The sequence below is a fragment of the Salvia splendens genome, chromosome 2 (assembly GCF_004379255.2).
Source record: "Salvia splendens isolate huo1 chromosome 2, SspV2, whole genome shotgun sequence".
Lineage (NCBI taxonomy): Eukaryota > Viridiplantae > Streptophyta > Magnoliopsida > Lamiales > Lamiaceae > Salvia > Salvia splendens.
In genome coordinates this window covers 34,436,719-34,460,400 of record NC_056033.1, presented here as the reverse complement: position 1 = coordinate 34,460,400, position 23,682 = coordinate 34,436,719, and the positions used below count along the sequence as shown (strand labels likewise).

The window sequence follows — 23,682 nt, the reverse complement described above, 5'->3', positions numbered from 1 at the left end:
ACGAGCCTTTCGTTGGCTCCCTCCCGGTCACGATGGATGTATCGGCGAGTTGATCTAGTTGGTTGAGGAGGAGGGGTGGGGGTATTCGCTGCGACATAGGCTTCATAGGCGGCACGATGTTGTTCATAGTATTCTTCGTTCTTCGCACTCCGCTTCCGCAATGAGATGGGTGAAATCCATTTGAGGGTTTGAATGAGAGAGGAAGATGTAGATATAAGTTGTATGATAAAAAATATGAATGAAAGATGAATGATAGATGATTTGATGTGAAAAATGGATGACGAATGTGTGTATTTATAAATGATTTTGGGGATAATAAAAATAAAAAAATAAAAAAATCCAGAAAAAACGGTAAAAAAAACGGCCAGATTTATGGGATTCTGAAAATATATATTTTTTAATTTTTGGTATTATTTTTTATTTTTTAAAAAAAATTTGAGTTTCCAACGAAAATGCCGTTTGCCAATCAGAACGAGCCACGTCAGCTGCTCGCTGGCACGGAGGTGCTCGGTGCATCGAGCAGCGCCGCGCCAGCGACAAGAGCGCAGCGACGGACAGCGGTACCGTGCCGCTGGCACGGACGGACGGACAACGTCCTGCTTACCGCTGCGGATGCTCTTATAATCGAAGGTCAACTCTCTCAACATAATGTTCTTCCGATTAGTTGTATTTATATGGATTGGAAAGGACTGCTTAGGTTTAAGACTTTGTAATAATATGTTTCTATAAATTTATCCGCGATGGATTGCATTTTAAAACGTGCAATCATAAAAAATTGATTTATGAACTTTCCTTTTAATTTATAGTGAAAAATTACGATGAAACTAAAATAAAATCAAACTCGAAACGGAACAAAATGCACAAACATGCCACACACTAATAAGTGGGAATTTAGTTAATGGGGTGATGATGGTGAAATGATGGATGTGAAATTGGTGAAGAAAGGTGATTGGTTAGTTGAATTGTGTAATGATAGAGAAATTAATGGGTTTACACAAATATTCGAGTCACTTTCGTGTGAAATCAAATATTAATTTCCATTTTGATTGTGAGTTTATTAATTATTAAAAGAAATCACGGTTGTCTGTCTCTCTTCTTTCCTAGGTAAAGCTTCTTTGTTTGCCAAAAAGAACTTTTATTTCAATTTCAAGAATGAAGAAAGGGCTAGCAAATTGGGTGAGATCAATTGGTTTTTTGAAAGATTAGATAGTTGGGATCCAGCTAAGCAGCCATTTCAGTTAAATAGGAGGAGTGTATCTTATTTTGTGAGGTTGATATTGAGTTATTTATTGATATGCACATTTCGTATAACCCCTAAAGTAGAATGCAAAAATACGTATGGATTTTATCTTCTCCGTATATGTTTTGTTATTGTTTATGAGACCTTTATTCGTTGGTCACTCTAAGTTTGTTAGTGCATATTTAGTACTAGTTTTTAGTTGACCTTAAAGGAAATTATGGAATCAAGAAACATTTGAGTAGTATCACTCTTGGTAATAATTCAGTTGAGTTGAGCAATTTTGATCAATTTCTCCGAAGTGGCGAAGTGTTAGCTCATTTTGTACTCATTGCGTGTCACACTTAAAAAAGGGCACATATATAATGTTGGTTGGCTTAGAAAGAAAAACAAGTGAGTATGGATGAGATGAAGAAAGTAAAACAAAATACTCCACCTCCTATCGGAATAAAAAATACAAACGAAGTTTTTAAGGTTAAAAAACGAACACAGCCCATATCTCTGGGTCTCTAATACGAAACACACTTCACTTGAGATTTCATTTTAATGGGCTTTTTCATTTATACTGTGGTAGGCTTTTCTATAAACCAATTACTACTTGGATGTGAATATACGCATAATTTTAAGAGATTTTATTTTATATATAAAATAGAGAGAAAATATAATTTTATATTATATATAAAATAGAGAGGCCCAGTGTTTTAAAAACCGGACCGGACCGGACCGCTCGGTTCGACCGGTCCGACCGCGAATCGGTAGGTAGTCCGGTCCGGTTTACCTATTTAGACCAGTGTGAGGTTGAGCCACCGAGAACCATTTGGACCGGCCGGTTGGACCGGTCTGGCCGGAAACCGACATATATAATGTTTTTTTTTTTTGTTTTTTTTTTTAAATTAACTCCTATATAAGGAGGAAGGGTGAAATTGTTTGCGTCTACCAGGGGTCGAACACGCGACCACCTGGGAAAGGGACACGGATATCCAGCGCTGGTTGCCACTAGAGCAACTTGGCTTGGATGCCGACATATATAATGTTGAGGCCCAGTGTTTTAAAAAACCGGATAGGACCGCCCGGTTCGACTGGTCCGACCGCGAATCGGTAGGTAGTCCGGTCCGGTTTACCTATTTAGACCATTGTGAGGTTGAGCCACCGAGAACCGTTTGAACCGGCCGGTTGGACCGGTCTGGCCGGAAACCGGTTTTTTGTTTTTTGTGTTCAAAATTTTAAAAACTTGTTCTTGGAATGGTTTGAACTCATGACCTCCGCTCCAATTAACAAGAGCTTAACCACTCCACCACAAGCCCCACATGGAAAAATAAGAACATTAAACAATATTATACATATAATATTAATATTTTTATTTAAACCAACTAATAATTCATTTATTTTATATTTTTTCATGTAATTATTTATTATGATACATATAATTATCATCCTCTAAATTTTATCTATACTTTCCTAGTTACTATATTATTACTATAACGCTTAGTACTATCGTTATATTATACTCCATCGGTCTCATGTTACTTGCACTGTTGCTTTTCGGCTCGTCACAAACTCCTTACACTATTTATAGTTTAAGTTAGAATTAATGCATTCAATTAATATGTTAGTTTAAGTTAAGAGCTCCTTTATTAAGTGATGTCTCAATACACTTAAAATTCTAATTTAATTACACTAAAAAATCAATCCCAAATTTACGGCCTAAAATGAAAAGTGCGAACAAATTGGGACGGAGGGAGTAAGATTCGATATTTCAATATATTTATTTATTCTTGTTTATTATTTGCTATATATATATATTTTTATAGCATATATTTAATTTATGTAGCCTAACTATTGATATTAAAGTATACTTTTGTTTAAACTAACTAATCATTTGTATTCGATTATTCCACCACATACATTTTTTTTGAATTAATATAAATTTGATTTATTTTATATGTAAAATATTTATTTTTTATTCACACTAACTAACAATTTGTATATTTTATTATATTCACTAAATTTTAATGTTTTATATTTGTATATAGACTAATTATTTGTAAGATTGAATGTTTTTGTGATACATTATTGATCATATTTTTATTATTTATTATATTGGACACTATATTTTACATTATAAATTGAATTATACATATTTGTAACAGTAAAACAGTTCGACCAGTGATTAAACCGGTCCGACCAGTGATTAAACCGGTCCGACCGGTTGAACCATGAACCAGTAGCTTCACCGGTTCACTTACCGGTCCGGTTTTTAAAACATTGGTTGGCCTAGAAAGAAAAACAAGTGAGTATGGAAGAGATGAAGAAAGTAAAACAAAATACTCCACCCCGTATCGGAATAAAAAATACAAACGACGTTTTTATGGTTAAAAAACGAACACAACCCATATCTCTGGGTCTCTAATACCAAACACACTTCACTTGAGATTTCATTTTAATGGCCTTTTTCATTTATATTGTGGTAGGCTTTTCTATAAATCAATTACTACTTGGATGTGAATATACACTAAATTTTAAGAGATTTTATTTTATATATAAAATAGAGAGAAAATATAATTTTATATTAATGCATGACAAAAAAAAATTCAAAAATGAAAATGAAAAATTTCGTAGGCAGTGACTTTCTAATTCCTGTTTTTCTTTAAGTCGAGTCCAACAGAATGTCGCTTGTGCCTGCTTTGATTCGGCAGAAAAGGTTGGCCATTCTTGGACAATGCTCCTTCCTTCCAAACCAATTCCATATCACGCGCAGAATCCCACGCTTCCTTCTGGAATCCGGACGCCCACCAGCTGCTCGACGAATTGCCCCAACTTGACGTAAAATCAGTGACAGCTTTGATATGCCAATTTGCAAACAAAATCGACATGCAGAGGCCATTGCTTGCTTTACAAGAATGCACCTTTTCGACATCAAACCCAACGAGTACACTCTCGCTACTGTCATTCACTCCTCCGCTGCCCTCAAAGACCTCCGCCTCGGCAAACAGATTCAATCCTACGCTGTGAAAGCCGGATTATGCTCCAACGTTTTCCCAGGCAGCGCCATTTTGGATCTCTACGTCAAGTTGGGCAGTTTTGACGCCATTCTGAGAGCTTTCGAGGATATCAATCACCCAAACGTGTTCTCCTACGCCTCGTTGATCCGTGGCTACACGAAGGAAGGAAGATTAGATGAAGCCGGGGATGTTTTCCGATCGATGCCCGAGAGGAATGTGGTTTGTTGGAACACCATGATCAGCGGGTGCAGCCAATCAGGGAGGAACGAGGAAGCTGTGAATCTGTTCAATGAGATGTTCAGAGAGGGCGTTAATCTTCCAAGTGTGGATGCTTAATCTTCCAACCGCAATGATGCAGAAGTGGTCGCCAGCCAAAGTACAAAGACCTACAGATTCTCTGGCAAGAGGTTTTTTAAACAGGAGGCTAAAGCTGTAAAACATAAGACTTAAATTGGGCAGGGGCCGCGCGAACGCAGGCCCCCTCTGACACAAATTATGACGTAGGCTCGACCACTTGGGCCGACCTTAGACAGGCGCCCCTCCTAAGTGCAATGGAAGTCGCCAATCTAGGCCATGGGCCTTATGGATCGCCCATCGACCCCGTCCAGGTAAGTATGTTTCTTCTTTTTCTTTCCTCAATTTATGTAACCTCTCTTCTCATACTCCATCCCATGACCCTCTGATGTGGTATAGCTAGTTTCTTGTTTCATGTTGAGAACTCATTAATTGATTACTACTATGGTATAGTAGTAGTACTAACTAGTTTTTATAGAGGGGAATGAATAAGAGGAAGTGATGGAACTCATTTCAGCAATAAGTTGTTGGTGGAATGAAGGAGTAGAGAAAATAACTTTTTTTTTCTGAAATGAATCTGTTGCGATAAAATGGAATAATTGAAACAGTCAAAATAATTAGATTGGCTATCTAACACATAACATAATAGATTAATAAAAAATTATACTCGAATTGTTGGGGTTTTAATATTATAAACAAAACACCCTCAAAAAAATGGCATTTGCTGCTTGAATTGCGACGAGCACACAGTATTCTTTAGTAAAAGGCGAAAGAATAGTTAGCTATGTGCTCGACGCGCAGCTGCGTGAATTTGTAAAAATAGAAGTATCCTATATTTATATAGGTTGACGAGTAGCCTTGTTTCGTGTCTCAGCGATGTGGGATGACAAAATGTAATGTATTTGCTTCATCTGTGTATGAATTGGGTAGACTGCTCGCTCCATATGATATTGAAGTGGATGATTGAGGATGAAGAGAGACAAATTTTTATTAATTTTAATATTTTTAAAACAATATTGTTTCGTTAGATTTGTTTGAATCAATATTGTTTGCAAGGATCGAAGAGGTTATTGATGAGAGGTCAAAGCACTTTGCCAGGACGAGTTTGTGGATGAGAGGAAGATGAAGTGTCATGAAAGAAGTGGAAGAGGATGATTGAAGATGAAGAGAAAAACCATGTTTTTTATTTATGTACTAGTAGTAATTTTTTTAGTGTTGAAGATGAAGATGTGGAAGTGGACGTAAACGTGAGCTCTAAAAAATACTCCTAATTCATTTTCCTCAAACTAATGAAACATATTACGAAAACCATTCTTCAATATAAGCTACAGAGCAACAACGTACTGAAAAAATGCACAACAAGAAAATAAGACCAAACGAGCGAGTCACATCATTAATTCATTTGTTCCTGTGGTATTATGTGAAAATATACAGTTTTATAATCAATAGGAGTATGAGTTTTGTATCATTAAAAAAAATCAGTCTCACATGAAAATTGCAAAGGTTTTAATATATTTAAACCTTCTACCTACTTGCATCATTTAATATACACTTCGAACATGGATACAAATAAGTCATGTTTGTGTAACTTAAAAGAAGGTTTAACTTAATGCCAAATTTATAAGTTAGAAAAGGCAAAAAAAAATCACACCTAATAATTCATATCATTGAATTCAAGGCAAAACAATCTGTACATTGGAATAGGCAGGGGCCGCGCGAACGCAGGCCCCCTCTGACACAAATTATGACGTAGGCTCGACCACTTGGGCCGACCTTAGACAGGCGCCCCTCCTAAGTGCAATGGAGGTCGCCAATCTAGGCCATGGGCCTTATGGATTGCCCATCGACCCCGTCCAGGTAAGTATGTTACTTCTTTTCCTTTCCTCAATTTATGTAACCTCTCTTGTCATACTCCATCCCATGACCTTCCGATGTGGTATAGCTAGTTTCATGTTTTTCCTTCACAAAAACTGAGTTGAGAACTCATTAATTGATTACTACTATGGTATAGTAGTAGTACTAACGAGTTTTTATAGAGGGGAATGAATAAGAGGAAGTGATGGAACTCATTTCAGCAATAAGTTGTTGATGGAATGAGGAGTAGAGAAAATAACTTTTTTTTCTGAAATGAATCTGTTGTCATTAAATGGAATATAATTGAATTAGTCAAATTAATTAGATTGGCTATCCAACACAGTCACGGTAATACATAACATAATAGATTAATAAAAATTAGACTCGAATTGTTGGGGTTTTATTATTATAAACAAAACACCCTCCACAAAATGGCATATGCTGCTTGAATTGCGACGAGCACACGGTATTCTTTAGTAAAAGGCGAAAGAATAGTTCGCTATGTGGTCGACGCGCAGCTGCGTGAATTTGTAAAAATAGAAGTATCCTATATTTATATAGGTTGACGAGTAGCCTTGTTTCGTGTCTCAGCGATGTGGGATGGCAAAATGTAATGTATTTGCTTCATCTGTGTATGAATTGGGTAGACTGCTCGCTCCATATGATATTGAAGTGGATGATTGAGGATGAAGAGAAAGACAAATTTTTATTAATTTTAATATTTTTAAAACAATATTGTTTCGTTAGATTTGTTTGAATCAATATTGTTTGCAAGGATCGAAGAGGTTATTGATGAGAGGTCAAAGCACTTTGCCAGGACGAGTTTGTGGATGAGAGGAAGATGAAGTGTCATGAAAGAAGTGGAAGAGGATGATTGAAGATGAAGAGAAAAACCATGTTTTTTATTTATGTACTAGTAGTAATTTTTTTAGTGTTGAAGATGAAGATGTGGAAGTGGACGTAAACGTGAGCTCTAAAAAATACTCCTAATTCATTTTCCTCAAACTAATGAAACATATTATGAAAACCATTCTTCAATATAAGCTACAGAGCAACAACGTACTGAAAAAATGCACAAAAAGAAAATAAGACCAAACGAGCGAGTCACATCATTAATTCATTTGTTCCTGTGGTATTATGTGAAAATATACAGTTTTATAATCAATAGGAGTATGAGTTTTGTATCATTAAAAAAAAATCAGTCTCACATGAAAATTGCAAAGGTTTTAATATATTTAAACCTTCTACCTACTTGCATCATTTAATATACACTTCGAACATGGATACAAATAAGTCATGTTTGTGTAACTTAATAGAAGGTTTAACTTAATGCCAAATTTATAAGTTAGAAAAGGCAAAAAAAATCACACCTAATAATTCATATCATTGAATTCAAGGCAAAACAATCTGTACATTGGAATAGGCAGGGGCCGCGCGAACGCAGGCCCCCTCTGACACAAATTATGACGTAGGCTCGACCACTTGGGCCGACCTTAGACAGGCGCCCCTCCTAAGTGCAATGGAGGTCGCCAATCTAGGCCATGGGCCTTATGGATTGCCCATCGACCCCGTCCAGGTAAGTATGTTACTTCTTTTCCTTTCCTCAATTTATGTAACCTCTCTTCTCATACTCCATCCCATGACCTTCCGATGTGGTATAGCTAGTTTCATGTTTTTCCTTCACAAAAACTGAGTTGAGAACTCATTAATTGATTACTACTATGGTATAGTAGTAGTACTAACGAGTTTTTATAGAGGGGAATGAATAAGAGGAAGTGATGGAACTCATTTCAGCAATAAGTTGTTGATGGAATGAGGAGTAGAGAAAATAACATTTTTTTCTGAAATGAATCTGTTGTCATTAAATGGAATATAATTGAATTAGTCAAATTAATTAGATTGGCTATCCAACACAGTCACGGTAATACATAACATAATAGATTAATAAAAATTACACTCGAATTGTTGGGGTTTTATTATTATAAACAAAACACCCTCCAAAAAATGGCATATGCTGCTTGAATTGCGACGAGCACACGGTATTCTTTAGTAAAAGGCGAAAGAATAGTTCGCTATGTTGTCGACGCGCAGCTGCGTGAATTTGTAAAAATAGAAGTATCCTATATTTATATAGGTTGACGAGTAGCCTTGTTTCGTGTCTCAGCGATGTGGGATGACAAAATGTAATGTATTTGCTTCATCTGTGTATGAATTGGGTAGACTGCTCGCTCCATATGATATTGAAGTGGATGATTGAGGATGAAGAGAAAGACAAATTTTTATTAATTTTAATATTTTTAAAACAATATTGTTTCGTTAGATTTGTTTGAATCAATATTGTTTGCAAGGATCGAAGAGGTTATTGATGAGAGGTCAAAGCACTTTGCCAGGACGAGTTTGTGGATGAGAGGAAGATGAAGTGTCATGAAAGAAGTGGAAGAGGATGATTGAAGATGAAGAGAAAAACCATGTTTTTTATTTATGTACTAGTAGTAATTTTTTTAGTGTTGAAGATGAAGATGTGGAAGTGGACGTAAACGTGAGCTCTAAAAAATACTTCTAATTCATTTTCCTCAAACTAATGAAACATATTATGAAAACCATTCTTCAATATAAGCTACAGAGCAACAACGTACTGAAAAAATGCACAGCAAGAAAATAGACAAAATGAGCGAGTCACATCATTTATTCATTTGTTCCTGTGGTATTATGTGAAAATATACAGTTTTATAATCAATAGGAGTATGAGTTTTATATCATTAAAAAAAATTCAGTCTCACATGAAAATTGCAAAGGTTTTAATATATTTAAACCTTCTACCTACTTGCATCATTTAATATACACTTCGAACATGGATACAAATAAGTCATGTTTGTGTAACTTAATAGAAGGTTTAACTTAATGCCAAATTTATAAGTTAGAAAAGGCAAAAAAAAATCACACCTAATAATTCATATCATTGAATTCAAGGCAAAACAATCTTTACATTAGAATAGGCAGGGGCCGCGCGAACGCAGGCACCCTCTGACACAAATTATGACGTAGGCTCGACCACTTGGGCCGACCTTAGACAGGCGCCCCTCCTAAGTGCAATGGAGGTCGCCAATCTAGGCCATGGGCCTTATGGATTGCCCATCGACCCCGTCCAGGTAAGTATGTTACTTCTTTTCCTTTCCTCAATTTATGTAACCTCTCTTCTCATACTCCATCCCATGACCTTCCGATGTGGTATAGCTAGTTTCATGTTTTTCCTTCACAAAAACAGAGTTGAGAACTCATTAATTGATTACTACTATGGTATAGTAGTAGTACTAACGAGTTTTTATAGAGGGGAATGAATAAGAGGAAGTGATGGAACTCATTTCAGCAATAAGTTGTTGATGGAATGAGGAGTAGAGAAAATAACTTTTTTTTCTGAAATGAATCTGTTGTCATTAAATGGAATATAATTGAATTTGTCAAATTAATTAGATTGGCTATCCAACACAGTCACGGTAATACATAACATAATAGATTAATAAAAATTAGACTCGAATTGTTGGGGTTTTATTATTATAAACAAAACACCCTCCAAAAAATGGCATATGCTGCTTGAATTGCGACGAGCACACGGTATTCTTTAGTAAAAGGCGAAAGAATAGTTCGCTATGTGGTCGACGCGCAGCTGCGTGAATTTGGGGAAGGAGCAATTATAGATATTTATTAAGAGTGGGCGTGGAGCGTTGTTTCGTGTCTTAGCGATGTGGGAAGACAAAATGTGGTATTTGTTGGTGTGATGAGTGAATATTTCACTTGTACTATTATGGAGTACCAAAGCGCAGCGACCAGATTTCAAACAATCTCCTTCCATTACTACAGGCACAGCTACTCGAAATTTTAGATGCTCGTGTATTGAGGCATGGATGTTTCAAAATGTAGAGAGAGATAGATATCATATGGATGAATTCATTGATGGAGTGGATGCACTGTCTTTATCCGACAAATAAAGAATCAGCCTTCGTATCTACGTCCAAACGTTGGACCATCCCACACGCACTCTTGCCTGACCTTCAAGAAAAGATGTTGATGGAAAAACCAAGCCTTCAAGATTAGTCATTGCCCTTTCTTCTAATTTTTGCATAAAAATGCTAAAACAAATAAATTCAAAGACAAGCCACACCATACATAAGGAGAAGGGAAAGTGGACGTAAGCTGAAACCTCCACACTGAGAAAAGTTCCTAAGGAAAACTAACAACTTCAGCTATCAAGGAGTGATTGTAATAATTGCCTTTTAACTTAAACAAAACGGAGCTAAGATTCCAAACAACCCCAAACAGATAGTGATAGCACCGCAAACCCACAATATAAAAAATTATCAAGTGCACACAACCAACATTCATAATATTGAAAAGCAGTGCTCAGATTAAAAGGTATACGCCGCAGCATTTCACATACGCAAAGTCGAGAAATTAATCTTTGCTAAACTCGAGCCTTAGAGCCTCCACAATATCACATAATAGCCAATAGGCTAGTACTAGGACTAGCCAAAAACACCGTCTGCCACATCATCAAGGACTTCCTACAGTCTGCCACATCATCAGGACTTCTCACAGCCCAGTAATAGGCTAGCACTAGGACTTAAGGCTGACAATTTTTGGCACGACACGAACCCGCACGAAAATAATGGGTATGTGTCAAAGCTTATTGGGTTCGTTTCCTTATCGTGTCGACACGATAACGATACGAAAATTTCATGTCGTGTTCGTGTTACACGTTAGAAAATAATATTAATATATTATAATATTATTATTTATTTTAAATTTTAAATTAGATTCGTGTCTTGTCGTGTTCGTGTCGTGTTTGTAGAATGATGGTTTTTTTCTTTGCTGGATTTTAAATCAGATTGTGTACTTAGATTATAAGTTTTAATCTTATTGTGTTATCAGGTTCCTTTCGTGTTATCAGGTCGTATTATTATTGTGTCGTGTCATATATGTGTTGTTATCGTGCCGTGTTGACCCGGAGTGGTTCGTATCGTTAATGAGTTTGTGTCGTGTTCGTGCCTGAGGGTAGTGGGTCGTGTTCGTGTTCATGTTTGTTGTTTTCTTAACGGGTCGTGTTCGTGTTAGTTGTTATCGTTTCGTGTAGTTATCGTGTTGACACGATAACGACACAACACACACGATTTGCCACCCCTACTAGGACTAGCCGACGCCCTAGCCCTCCCGAGAAAAAACCAAACACCAAAAACAACAACAAAGAAATGAATTGGAAAAAAAAACATAGGAAAAAATGAAATGGGAATATGATATTTTAGAAAAAAAAATTAAAATAAATAAATAAAATCGGCTAGCCACTCTTGTCCGCGCCCTAGCTCTAGGGCGTTGGTTTTTCGTCCGTCCTTCTAGCCTAACGCAATAGCGGACTAGCCGAACGCCCTAGCCGCACGCCGATGGCTAGGGCGCCGGCTAGTCCGCTATTGTGGATGCTCTTCCTATGGAATTGGGGAAATTTTATTAAATAATTGTAGGTGGGTGAGAGAAAAGTTTAGTGTGTCCCAACTTATTAGACTCAGTTTTTACACTCAATTTGAACATAATTCATACTTCCGCTCTCCTGTTAGAAATGAAACATTTTCCTTTTTGGATTGTCCCATTAAAAATGAAACGTTTCCTAAAATGTAAACAACTACTGTATCTCAATTTTTTTCATCTCTCTTACTTTACTCTCTCATCATTAACTCACAAAACAACACTACATAAAATCATGTGTCAATTCCCAAATGTTTCGTATTTAAATGGGACGGAGAGAGTACTTTAACGGATCGTCTGCAAGGACCATGGCCTAACTTGACGTGGTAGCACATAAATGATCAATCTTGGATTGTGGGAAGCAATAGAAACCACCATTTTGGAGGTTGCAGCGAGGAAGCAACCGTGTAGGGAATGATAGACATCAATATCATAGGAAAGATGAATTTGGAGGTGACAGAATCAAAGCTGCGTGCAATTGTAAGTGTGTTCCAAATTTCCAATAATGCAATGAATACTTATAAAACATAGTAGTATACTATAATTATACATCACAAGTTAACTGCCTCCGGAAAATAAATCATAGTACAAAAAATGCAAGTACATTTCATTATTAAATCCAGAAAATATACTAACAATAACAAAAGTATTTTTAAGTATAACAGAAGTATGTACCAACAAACATAATTATTACTAGAGATGTAATATCTTGTAGCAGAGAGTTCAAACCAGTATGCTTCACAAAAATTCCGGCATATATACTTTCACCTCATTCTACATAGTGCAACCCACAACCCACAATTTCTACTCAGTGGAAATGCCATTTCTGATCCTAAGAACTCCGCTCATTTTTATCGGGACCTATGATGATACAGACTCCACAGAGACCCGATGACAGATGAAGACAAGAATACGCACAAGGCCAAGTTATCCTACAAGAATGAGATATCAATGTATACAAAAGATCCAAAAAGAGCAATTGGGCAGAAAGTGCAAGCTAACAACAATGTCATAACTATCCAGAAACATCAAGTGGCCAAACTGCATATTTATGTATATCATTTTTTGGAGCCTTAGAGCAAATGGTATTGATAATAAAGCAAGCTAATTCATAGAGGTTCTAATTCATGAGAGTAAAGGTAATATCCATAACGAACAACATAAATTTTCAAGATCAAGAAAGCACTAAAACAATCCAAAATTCTACAACTCAAGCAACTCGTAAGGCAAAGCCAAACTTACAGCATAAGCTTGTTTGAATGATGCATCCTGATTGACATCTTTTTCGGAACTTCAACAAGTAGAATAAATTGGTCATGCGATTTGGAGCTAACTTAGTTTCTTTCTAAATTCTACATGTTACTACGTGAACCACCTAATTCATCCTTCCTAACGCATGTGTGACACTTTCACAACCACATTAGTAGGCTAACTATGACAGGTACACTCCATATCATAAGTCATCACACAAAGCACTTTAATTAGAGAGAGAGATGCAAAATGTATCCAGCCAGCCATATTAGAATCCAACAGCACTAGTTAAACACAAGTCACAGAAACATCACAACAGAATTATTTATCAGCTTCAAGTGAATCTACATGAAGACCATGTGACTGTCACCCTCTGAGTGAAACGTGAGCCTAACTGCATGAAAATTCATGTTCTGAAACCCATGTGCTGATAACCCTCGCCTCTAAAGCTGTTCTAACTTATTGACTAAGATGATCCAACAGTTCCAGCAGAGCCAGCTTCACGTTCTTGGCGTCGACGTTCTCTCTGTGTAAATCCAGCATCAACAAGTGAAAATAAGAACAAAGCAACAGATGACAAAACACTAGAGTAGCAATAAACTTCAAAGTTGCACACACAGGACACGATAAGGAGCATGAATAACAGTTAGGGTGCGTCTCTTTAAATGGAAAACTTTGCCAAAACAATCAACATAAAAAAAGGCAGAAAAATAAACATGTTGAACAATAGCCATCCAAATTGTGGAATCAATGACGCAAGCATTTGGTGGATAAATACAGTAGGAAGTACCAAATGCATCTTCATCAAAGGGAAAACTAAAAAATACAAAATTGATAGCAATAATCATCTAACAGAATAAAATCAAAATTGATATCGAATCCAAATTTTATTTCGGGTATCCAGTCCCTAATTTGATTTTGATTTTACTAAAATAAATTATTTGTTCCTATAAAGTCAATGGGTTAGAAAAATCAAATTGCACATAACAACATGGATATGATATTATTCATTTGTGATACGCATCTTATATTCTTCAGTTAAAGAGGAAAACATTACATAGGTTGGATTTATTAAATTTTATCAAAATTTTAGGTGATTAAAATTTTCTCCTTGCGCCGAGTTAAATAAATTCTTTTAACTTATCCATGTACCTTAATTTATTAATCGGTGTAAGCCATGTAAATAAGCAATGCGAACAGTTACTATTTGGGTATGCATACAGATTTAAATTTTTTAAAATATAAGCGAATTGGCTTTTAGAAAAATATGCACATTGACTTTTTAAAAAATACAACCCCAAAAAAAAATTGGATTTAAAAAAGATATAATTTATTATGAAACATGCAATCAATATTTTAATTTTAATTTCTTAAATATTTAAAATATCTAAAAATCAGAATAAATACATAATTCATAATTTTTTTAAAAAAATCGGATAATTCGGGTATACCCGATCAGGTATCGGGTAACCCGATATCCGATAATCCAAAAATCCACTACCCGATCTCGATCCGAAACCCGAAAAATCGGGTTTCGGGTATCCAATTACCCGACTTTTTCGAGTTTAGATATCGAGTATCCAATACCCGATATCCATTTTGACAGGCCTAGATACAGACGTGCAGGGAGAGATTAAAATCTCGCAACTCATTTTTCTTTTTCTTACCTTAAATTCATTGTATTAATTCTAAATCCAACCCACCAAAACATTTTTATATTCTAAATTAAAATCTACATATTTCTAATCTCTTTATCTACTACCATTATCTAATGCAACTAATGGAATCTAATTTTACTCATGACTTTTGTATCATTAGACAAGAGGTGGATATTTATGCGATTATCTCGTTTAACTTTCTTTATTTTCAATATTAAGGGTTAACAACACAATATAGGCTTCATTAACAAAACACAACATAGTAAAATATGTTAAGAATAAAATAATACATTCATGCACCACTTTTAGTGAGATGTCAGTTTTCTGTCCAGACCACGAGACCGACTTTCAGATTTCAGAATATGTGGGTAAGACATGAGACTTTTAGGAGCGAGATTGCTAGAATCTGGGAGGCAGATACACGTTACAATGGCATGATGAACCTCCAGCTCAAACTTATCAGAACCAAGAACTTCTTAAAGGTTTGGAACAGAGAGATATTTGGCAACATCATCCAGAACCTAAAGGATGCAGAGCAGGCAGTGCTTGAGGCACAGATTTTATATGATACTGACCCGACCCCTGCACATAGAGCCGAATTCAGTCGAGTGTCTGCAGAGCTCATCATCACGGCCAAGATGGAGGAAGAATTCTGGAGGCAAAAGGCGGCGGTTAGATGGGCTGCTGATGGTGAAAGGAACTCCAAATTCTTTCATGGATGGGTCAGACAGAATAGAGTTAAGTCGAGGATACATACGGTCGAGTTTGGGGGGCAGGCACTGACGGAAGAGACAGAGATCAGAGAGTCGGCGGCCGCCTTCTTTCAGCAGCTTCTGACATCGGACGTGGGGGACCTTGTAGAGCCCAACTTATCTCTTATCCATACACTTCCAGACTCAGTTGATCAGGAGGCTCTGTGTTCACCGCCGCGGGAAAAGGAGGTTAGAGATGCAGTGTTTGGGATCAGTGGTGATAGTGTGTCCGGGCCGGATGGGTTCACTTCGTTGTTCTTTCAGTCGTGCTGGGACACTGTTGGGAGGGATGTGATTGCGTCTGTGGGAGACTTTTTCAGTGGGGCATATATGCCCCGAAGCTTCACGGCGACCATGATCGTCCTCATTCCAAAGAAGCCTAACCCGGTCAATTGGAGAGATTTTAGACCAATCAGCCTCTACAATGTTATGAACAAGATCATCACAAAGATCCTTGCCTCGAGACTTGCACCTCTACTACCCCTTGTCATTGCACCGAATCAGAGTGGGTTCATCAAGGGCCGCCTACTTAGCGACAATGCTCTTCTGGCTCAAGAATTGATACATGACCTGGGGAAGGAGCTCTCGAGTAGAGGGAGGTCGCCCAATTTGGCTCTCAAGCTGGATATGGCAAAGGCGTATGATAGAGTCCAGTGGCCGTTTCTACTCAAGGTTTTGGAATCGATGGGATTCTCACAGACCTGGGTGGATATGATCAGGAGATGCATCTCGTCATGTTGGTTTTTTGTCCTGGTGAACGGTGGCCCGGCAGGCTTCTTTCAGTCATCCAGGGGGCTGAGGCAGGGAGACCCCTTATCACCTTCCCTCTTTGTGTTGGCGGCAGACTACTTATCGAGATGCCTTGACAGATTGATCAAGGGGGATAGAGAGATGGTCTATAGATGTCGGAAAAAGGCCCCCCGTTATCACTCACCCTTCCTATGCGGATGGCATCATTATTTTCTCGAGAGCTCATAGAGAGGCGGTGGAGAAGTTGGTCGGATGCCAGGACCACTACATAGCCGTGTCTGGTCAGCTGGTGAACAATGGGAAGACACATTTCTACTTGGCGAACGAGCACATGGAGTTCGCTGACACTGTAGAGGAAGTTAGAGGATTTCAGATAGGGACAATGTCTTTCACGTACCTTGGGGTGCCGATTTTCCGAGGGGCGAGGAGGGAAAAACCATCTTTTGCCACTTAGGCAGATGCTGATGGACAGGATCCACAGCTGGTCCCACCGACATCTGGCTTTTGGGGCTCGTCTGGCTCTGATTAAGAGCACACTGGCCGCCATCCCGCTACACATCTTACAGGTCATGAGCCTTCTGCTTGGATTTCTAGACGAGTTGGAGCAGATATTGGCTAGATACTTTTGGGGCACAGTTGGAGAGAAGAGGAAGCTGCACTGGATTTCTTGGAGATAGATTTGCTTGCCTTTTGAGCAGGGTGGTTTGGGTATTCGCCGCTTCAGGGAAGTGGCAGTGACTTTTGGGTTCAAGCTGTGGTGGAGACTGCTAGCTCAGGACTATCTCTGGGCCAGTTAATGACCCAGAAGTACAGTATCATTCCTTGTCATTTGCATACATCCCCTTGTTGGTCACATGATAGTCCTACTTGGCGTCGTTTGCATCGTATTTGGTCATACATGCATGAGTTTATTCATTGGTCCTTGGGTGAGGGGAAGATCAGCTTCTGGGATGATGTCTGGCTTGGGGCTAGCTCCATCCGGAGTCTGTTCATCCCGGGAAATGATCCTCCCCAATCTCAGGTCGTTGCATCATATTGGCATGAACATGCATGAGATGAGGATATGCTGCATAGTTTATCTTTCAGGTTTGGCGTACCTCTCGATGTGATAGAACAGATCAGAGCCACGCCGATCGAGTTAGGGGCGAAGGATGTGAGGCGGTGGAGTCTGACTAGCCATGGCGAGTTCTCTGTGACCTCAGCCTGGGAGAGCATCCGGACTAGACTGCCGAAGAGGGAGATTTTTGGTCTTATTTGGAACCATGGGTTGACTCCTACCATGTCGGTGTTCATTTGGAGGTTACTGTTTGGTAGGCAGTTGGTGGATGAGAAGTTGCAGGGGAGGGGAATTGAGTTAGCGTCTAGGTGTCAGTGTTGTAGGTCTCCTTCGGTCGAGTCTCTCAGCCATGTCTTTTTTTCGAGTCAATCGGCGGTTTCTGCATGGGAGTATTTTGATGCCTGGTTTCCTTCCTCGCACACAACAATTCACACGAGCACCGATATTGCACTTAGACTAGGTCACTAGCGGAGGTCTTCTTTCCAGAGGGCTCTCGCCATGCATATTAGATTTCTTGTTCCTTGTTTGATTGCTTGGTTTCTTTGGACGGAGGGGAACGGCTGCAAGCATGGACGTCGTCCTTTTCGTCATTCACATGTTATTTGGCAGGTCACTCACCATCTGCATGTGCTAGTTCTGGCCGGCAAGATCACCTCGACTCATCGGAGGGGATGCTCACCGTCGGTTGATTTAATGCCTTTCTCCCCCAGACAGGGTGTTATGTGGTCGCTCATGGTCCTATGGCATCCCCCTGATGTACCTTGGGTGAGGCTGAACACAGACGGTGCCTTCTCTACATCGACACTGGCGGCGGGAGAGGGAGGATTGGTTCGTGGTTCTGATGGAGGCCTTCTGCAGGCTTTATATGCTCCGATAGCTGCATCATCGAGCTTTGAAGTGGAGCTTTTGGCTCTAATTCGGGGTTTGGAGATGGCTATGGAGCTTTCTACTCACATTTGGATAGAGCTGGACTCAGCGGCTCTGGTTAGTTTGTTGTCATCTAGACACTTTGGCTCTGCGGATTTTAGACACTATATGGCTTTGATCCGGAGCATGACAGCTCAACGGCATGTTCGATTCTCACACATCTACAGAGAAGGAAACAGGGCTGCTGATTTTCTGGCAGGTAGGGGGTGTCCAAACCACTGCCCTTACATATTTTGACCAAATCTCTGCGCCACGGTATCTGAAGGCGCTAGTTAGGATGGACCAGCTGGGATATCCTAACTTCCATTTCCGACGTAGAGATGTGGGTTGATCTAGCTCTTCTGGTGGTTGGTTTTGGGCGTTTTTCGTTTCTCCCTTTAGTGTATTTAGTCATCTTTTTTCCACTTGATAGAATGGAGGATCCCGACTTGTGGGTCCTCTACTTTGCACCTTCATGTTCTTATTTAGATCTTAGTCATTTTTGGGCTAAGATCATGATGTTGGAACATTACATTTTGATCGTATTTACGGGTTGGGGGGTCTGCCTAAACCCCCGCCCACAAAGGGCGTTTTTGTTTAAAAAAGCATAAATTAATACATAATGAAAATAAATAAATAACATAAAAAATAAGAATTAAATTGGGCAGGATACGGACCCTTCTAGAACAAATTATGATGCATACTCAACCACTTGGGCCGATCTTAGGCAGGCACCCCTCCAAAGTGCAATGGAGGTCGCCAATCTAGGCGATGGCCATTATGGTTCGTCCATTGACCTCATCAAGATAAGCATGTACCTTAATTTTCTTTTCTCACTTTAATGAATTTATGTTCTCATACTCCATCTACCACAATTCCAATGTGGGATTTGGTAATTAGTTTCTCACTTAATTAGTTTGGAAAAATACCCATTGATTGCAAGTGGGTATACAAAGTGAAGTACAATGCTGATTCTATGCTGAGAGATATAAAGCTAGATTATTAGCCAAGGGATTCACACAACTTGAAGGTGTCGATTCCTTGGACACATTTTCTCCAGTTGCAAAACTCACAACTGTTAAAATGATGCTGGCTCTAGCTGCTATCAAGGGATGGTCTCTGACTCATTTGGACATCAACAATGCTTTCCACTATGGTGATCTAGAAGAAGACATTTATATGACATTACCACCGGGGCTTGAAGTGGACTGGATGGCTGTTGAGGGGGCTACACCAGATTCAACTTTAGTTTGCAAATTGAAGAAATCCTTGTATGGTCTAAAACAAGCTTCAAGACAATGATACTTGAAACTGTCAGAAGTTCTTAAGGATTTTGGGCTACAACAGTCAGCGTCCGATCATTCTTTCTTCTGTAAATCAGATGGAGCAGCTGGATTCTTTGGCATAGTGGTATATGTTGATGATATCTTGGTTGCCACCACTGATCCAGAAATGACTAATAGCTTCAAGGATTTCCTCACACAACACTTCAAGTTCAAGGGTCTTGGGAGTCCCAAAATATTTCCTTGGACTTGAGATAGCAAGAAATAAGAAAGGAATCCAAGTTGTCAAAGGAAATACACCATGGATCTTCTTAAAGATACAGGCTTCTTGGGATGTAAACCATCTTCTGTTCCCATTGATCCAGTTAAGAAGTTGCAGTTGGATTCAAGTTGCACTTTAGAAGATGCTTCTAAATATAGAAGACTCATTGGAAGACTGTTGTATATGTGCATAACTCGGCTAGATATCACCTTTGTTGTACACAAGTTGAGTCAATATGTGTAGAAACCTTGCATTGAACACTGGCAAGCAGTTGAAAGAGTTCTGAAATATCTCAAGGGAACTCCAGGTCATGGATTATTTTACTCCAGCAGCAGCAAACCTACTCTGAGCATATTTTCGGATGCAGATTGGGCAGCATGTCCAGATACCAGGAAGTCCATGACTGGGTATTGTCTATTCCATGGGAAATTCTATGATTTCTTAGAAGGCTAAAGGAACAAAATACCATTTTCAGATCATTCTGCTGAGGCATAATATAGAGCTATGGCTTAAGCTACTGTGAGATAGTATGGGCTACAACTATACTTGAAGACTTTGGAGTAAAAGTTGAGAAGGTAGTACCGTTGTATTGTATAATCAATCAACTATATACATTGCTCTAATCCCGTCTTTCACAAGAGGACTAAGCATATAGAGATCGATTGTCACACGGTTAGAGAGAAATACTTGAAAGGGATCATCAAACAGTTGCATATTAGAAATAATTGGCAACGGGCTGATATCTTCACCAAACCCTTGGGTGAAGAACCTTTTACTTCTATCTTGAGCAAAATGAACTTTAGCACTATATAAGGTCCATCTTGACGGGGCATGTTGAAGATAGTGAGCGTGATGCATATTTCATGCATGGATGATTGAGGGATGGTGATACACGTTGGAAGCAAGGTTGAGCTGGAGCCACGTCACTCACACGTAGACTCCCAGTCATCATAAGTGTGAACGGGTGACAAGTTAGTTAAGAGTTAGTTAGCAAGATATTTTGGTGGTGATCTTCACCTAGCTAGTATAATAGTATGAGCTTTTTGATTGTAACATCATTATCTTGTATTCTCTCTTTTGATATCAATAAAAAGATCTTTCCTTCTTCTCCTATTAATGGAGTTCTGATTATCATTTTCTACACTCATTTCCAAATTCTCTGATTTCTAACACTTACGACAGCTGACTTTCCATTATAACTTTGAATTGATTGTCTAGTATTGTCGTCCATCTTTTAGCTTCGATCTCTTTAATTTATGAAGATTTCTTTGCTTGAGAGTTTTGCGTTATTATATACACCCAAATTGCCATTTTCTTGTATAAAGAAATTCAGCTGAGTGAATGACATTGCAGTTGCAGAACTTGCAGTTATAGTAATAATAATTCTCTGCTTCAATGAAGAATGCTGATGGTCACAGACAGGTGGTGGAGATGAATACTGAAAATCGGGGCTCGTGATCAAGATTATGATTCTGCACTGATGAGATCGAGGCCTTGAAGATGTTGCAAGGATCGAAGAGGTTATTGATGAGAGGTCAAAGCACTTTGCCAGGACGAGTTTGTGGATGAGAGGAAGATGAAGTGTCATGAAAGAGTGGAAGAGGATGATTGAAGATGAAGAGAAAAACCATGTTTTTTATTTATGTACTAGTAGTAATTGTTTTAGTGTTGAAGATGAAGATGTGGAAGTGGACGTAGACGTGAGCTCTAAAAAATACTCCTAATTCATTTCCCTCAAACTAATGAAACATATTATGAAACCATTCTTCTTCAATATAAGCTACAGAGCAACAACGTACTGAAAAAATGCACAACAAGAAAATAAGACCAAACGAGCGAGTCACATCATTAATTCATTTGTTCCTGTGGTATTATGTGAAAACATACAGTTTTATAATCAATAGGAGTATGAGTTTTATATCATTAAAAAAAATTCAGTCTCACATGAAAATTGCAAAGGTTTTAATATATTTAAACCTTCTACCTACTTGCATCATTTAATATACACTTCGAACATGGATACAAATAAGTCATGTTTGTGTAACTTAATAGAAGGTTTAACTTAATGCCAATTTATAAGTTAGAAAAGGCAAAAAAAAATCACACACTAATAATTCATATCATTGAATTCAAGGCAAAACAATCTTTACATTAGAATAGGCAGGGGCCGCGCGAACGCAGGCCCCCTCTGACACAAATTATGACGTAGGCTCGACCACTTGGGCCGACCTTAGACAGGCGCCCCTCCTAAGTGCAATGGAGGTCGCCAATCTAGGCCATGGGCCTTATGGATTGCCCATCGACCCCGTCCAGGTAAGTATGTTACTTCTTTTCCTTTCCTCAATTTATGTAACCTCTCTTCTCATACTCCATCCCATGACCTTCCGATGTGGTATAGCTAGTTTCATGTTTTTCCTTCACAAAAACAGAGTTGAGAACTCATTAATTGATTACTACTATGGTATAGTAGTAGTACTAACGAGTTTTTATAGAGGGGAATGAATAAGAGGAAGTGATGGAACTCATTTCAGCAATAAGTTGTTGATGGAATGAGGAGTAGAGAAAATAACTTTTTTTTCTGAAATGAATCTGTTGTCATTAAATGGAATATAATTGAATTAGTCAAATTAATTAGATTGGCTATCCAACACAGTCACGGTAATACATAACATAATAGATTAATAAAAATTAGACTCGAATTGTTGGGGTTTTATTATTATAAACAAAACACCCTCCAAAAAATGGCATATGCTGCTTGAATTGCGACGAGCACACGGTATTCTTTAGTAAAAGGCGAAAGAATAGTTCGCTATGTGGTCGACGCGCAGCTGCGTGAATTTGGGGAAGGAGCAATTATAGATTTATTAAGAGTGGGCGTGGAGCGTTGTTTCGTGTCTTAGCGATGTGGGAAGACAAATGTGGTATTTGTTGGTGTGATGAGTGAATATTTCACTTGTACTATTATGGAGTACCAAAGCGCAGCGACCAGATTTCAAACAATCTCCTTCCATTACTACAGGCACAGCTACTCGAAATTTTAGATGCTCGTGTATTGAGGCATGGATGTTTCAAAATGTAGAGAGAGATAGATATCATATGGATGAATTCATTGATGGAGTGGATGCACTGTCTTTATCCGACAAATAAAGAATCAGCCTTCGTATCTACGTCCAAACGTTGGACCATCCCACACGCACTCTTGCCTGACCTTCAAGAAAAGATGTTGATGGAAAAACATAAGGAGAAGGGAAAGTGGACGTAAGCTGAAACCTCCACACTGAGAAAAGTTCCTAAGGAAAACTAACAACTTCAGCTATCAAGGAGTGATTGTAATAATTGCCTTTTAACTTAAACAAAACGGAGCTAAGATTCCAAACAACCCCAAACAGATAGTGATAGCACCGCAAACCCACAATATAAAAAATTATCAAGTGCACACAACCAACATTCATAATATTGAAAAGCAGTGCTCAGATTAAAAGGTATACGCCGCAGCATTTCACATACGCAAAGTCGAGAAATTAATCTTTGCTAAACTCGAGCCTTAGAGCCTCCACAATATCACATAATAGCCAATAGGCTAGTACTAGGACTAGCCAAAAACACCGTCTGCCACATCATCAAGGACTTCCTACAGTCTGCCACATCATCAGGACTTCTCACAGCCCAGTAATAGGCTAGCACTAGGACTTAAGGCTGACAATTTTTGGCACGACACGAACCCGCACGAAAATAATGGGTATGTGTCAAAGCTTATTGGGTTCGTTTCCTTATCGTGTCGACACGATAACGATACGAAAATTTCATGTCGTGTTCGTGTTACACGTTAGAAAATAATATTAATATATTATAATATTATTATTTA

The 23,682-nt window shown here is 38.5% G+C and overlaps 1 long non-coding RNA gene, 10 other non-coding genes and 1 pseudogene across 11 annotated transcripts; all 12 read right to left on the bottom strand.

Moving 5' to 3' along the window:
* Positions 1-4,694: 4,694 nt before the first annotated feature.
* On the bottom strand, positions 4,695-4,855 carry LOC121793247. The gene has a single exon (XR_006049081.1). It is a non-coding gene; the product is annotated as a U1 spliceosomal RNA (small nuclear RNA).
* A 364-nt stretch (positions 4,856-5,219) lies between these two features.
* LOC121793148 lies at positions 5,220-5,336 on the bottom strand. The gene has a single exon (XR_006048992.1). It is a non-coding gene; the product is annotated as a U5 spliceosomal RNA (small nuclear RNA).
* Positions 5,337-6,237: 901 nt separating this feature from the next.
* On the bottom strand, positions 6,238-6,398 carry LOC121793163. The gene has a single exon (XR_006049006.1). It is a non-coding gene; the product is annotated as a U1 spliceosomal RNA (small nuclear RNA).
* Positions 6,399-6,789: 391 nt separating this feature from the next.
* Positions 6,790-6,907, bottom strand: LOC121793147. The gene has a single exon (XR_006048991.1). It is a non-coding gene; the product is annotated as a U5 spliceosomal RNA (small nuclear RNA).
* Positions 6,908-7,810: 903 nt separating this feature from the next.
* On the bottom strand, positions 7,811-7,971 carry LOC121793151. The gene has a single exon (XR_006048995.1). It is a non-coding gene; the product is annotated as a U1 spliceosomal RNA (small nuclear RNA).
* Positions 7,972-8,362: 391 nt separating this feature from the next.
* On the bottom strand, positions 8,363-8,480 carry LOC121793146. Its single transcript, XR_006048990.1, has one exon. It is a non-coding gene; the product is annotated as a U5 spliceosomal RNA (small nuclear RNA).
* Positions 8,481-9,383: 903 nt separating this feature from the next.
* LOC121793209 lies at positions 9,384-9,544 on the bottom strand. Its single transcript, XR_006049047.1, has one exon. It is a non-coding gene; the product is annotated as a U1 spliceosomal RNA (small nuclear RNA).
* A 391-nt stretch (positions 9,545-9,935) lies between these two features.
* LOC121793273 lies at positions 9,936-10,053 on the bottom strand. Its single transcript, XR_006049095.1, has one exon. It is a non-coding gene; the product is annotated as a U5 spliceosomal RNA (small nuclear RNA).
* A 2,431-nt stretch (positions 10,054-12,484) lies between these two features.
* Positions 12,485-14,039, bottom strand: LOC121792360. Its single transcript, XR_006048870.1, has 2 exons — positions 13,141-14,039; positions 12,485-12,830 (listed from the first exon to the last, which is right to left on the bottom strand). It is a non-coding gene; the product is annotated as an uncharacterized LOC121792360 (long non-coding RNA).
* A 4,898-nt stretch (positions 14,040-18,937) lies between these two features.
* On the bottom strand, positions 18,938-19,086 carry LOC121793254 (annotated as a pseudogene).
* A 2,891-nt stretch (positions 19,087-21,977) lies between these two features.
* Positions 21,978-22,138, bottom strand: LOC121793271. Its single transcript, XR_006049093.1, has one exon. It is a non-coding gene; the product is annotated as a U1 spliceosomal RNA (small nuclear RNA).
* A 391-nt stretch (positions 22,139-22,529) lies between these two features.
* On the bottom strand, positions 22,530-22,647 carry LOC121793272. The gene has a single exon (XR_006049094.1). It is a non-coding gene; the product is annotated as a U5 spliceosomal RNA (small nuclear RNA).
* Between the last annotated feature and the right edge of the window lie 1,035 nt (positions 22,648-23,682).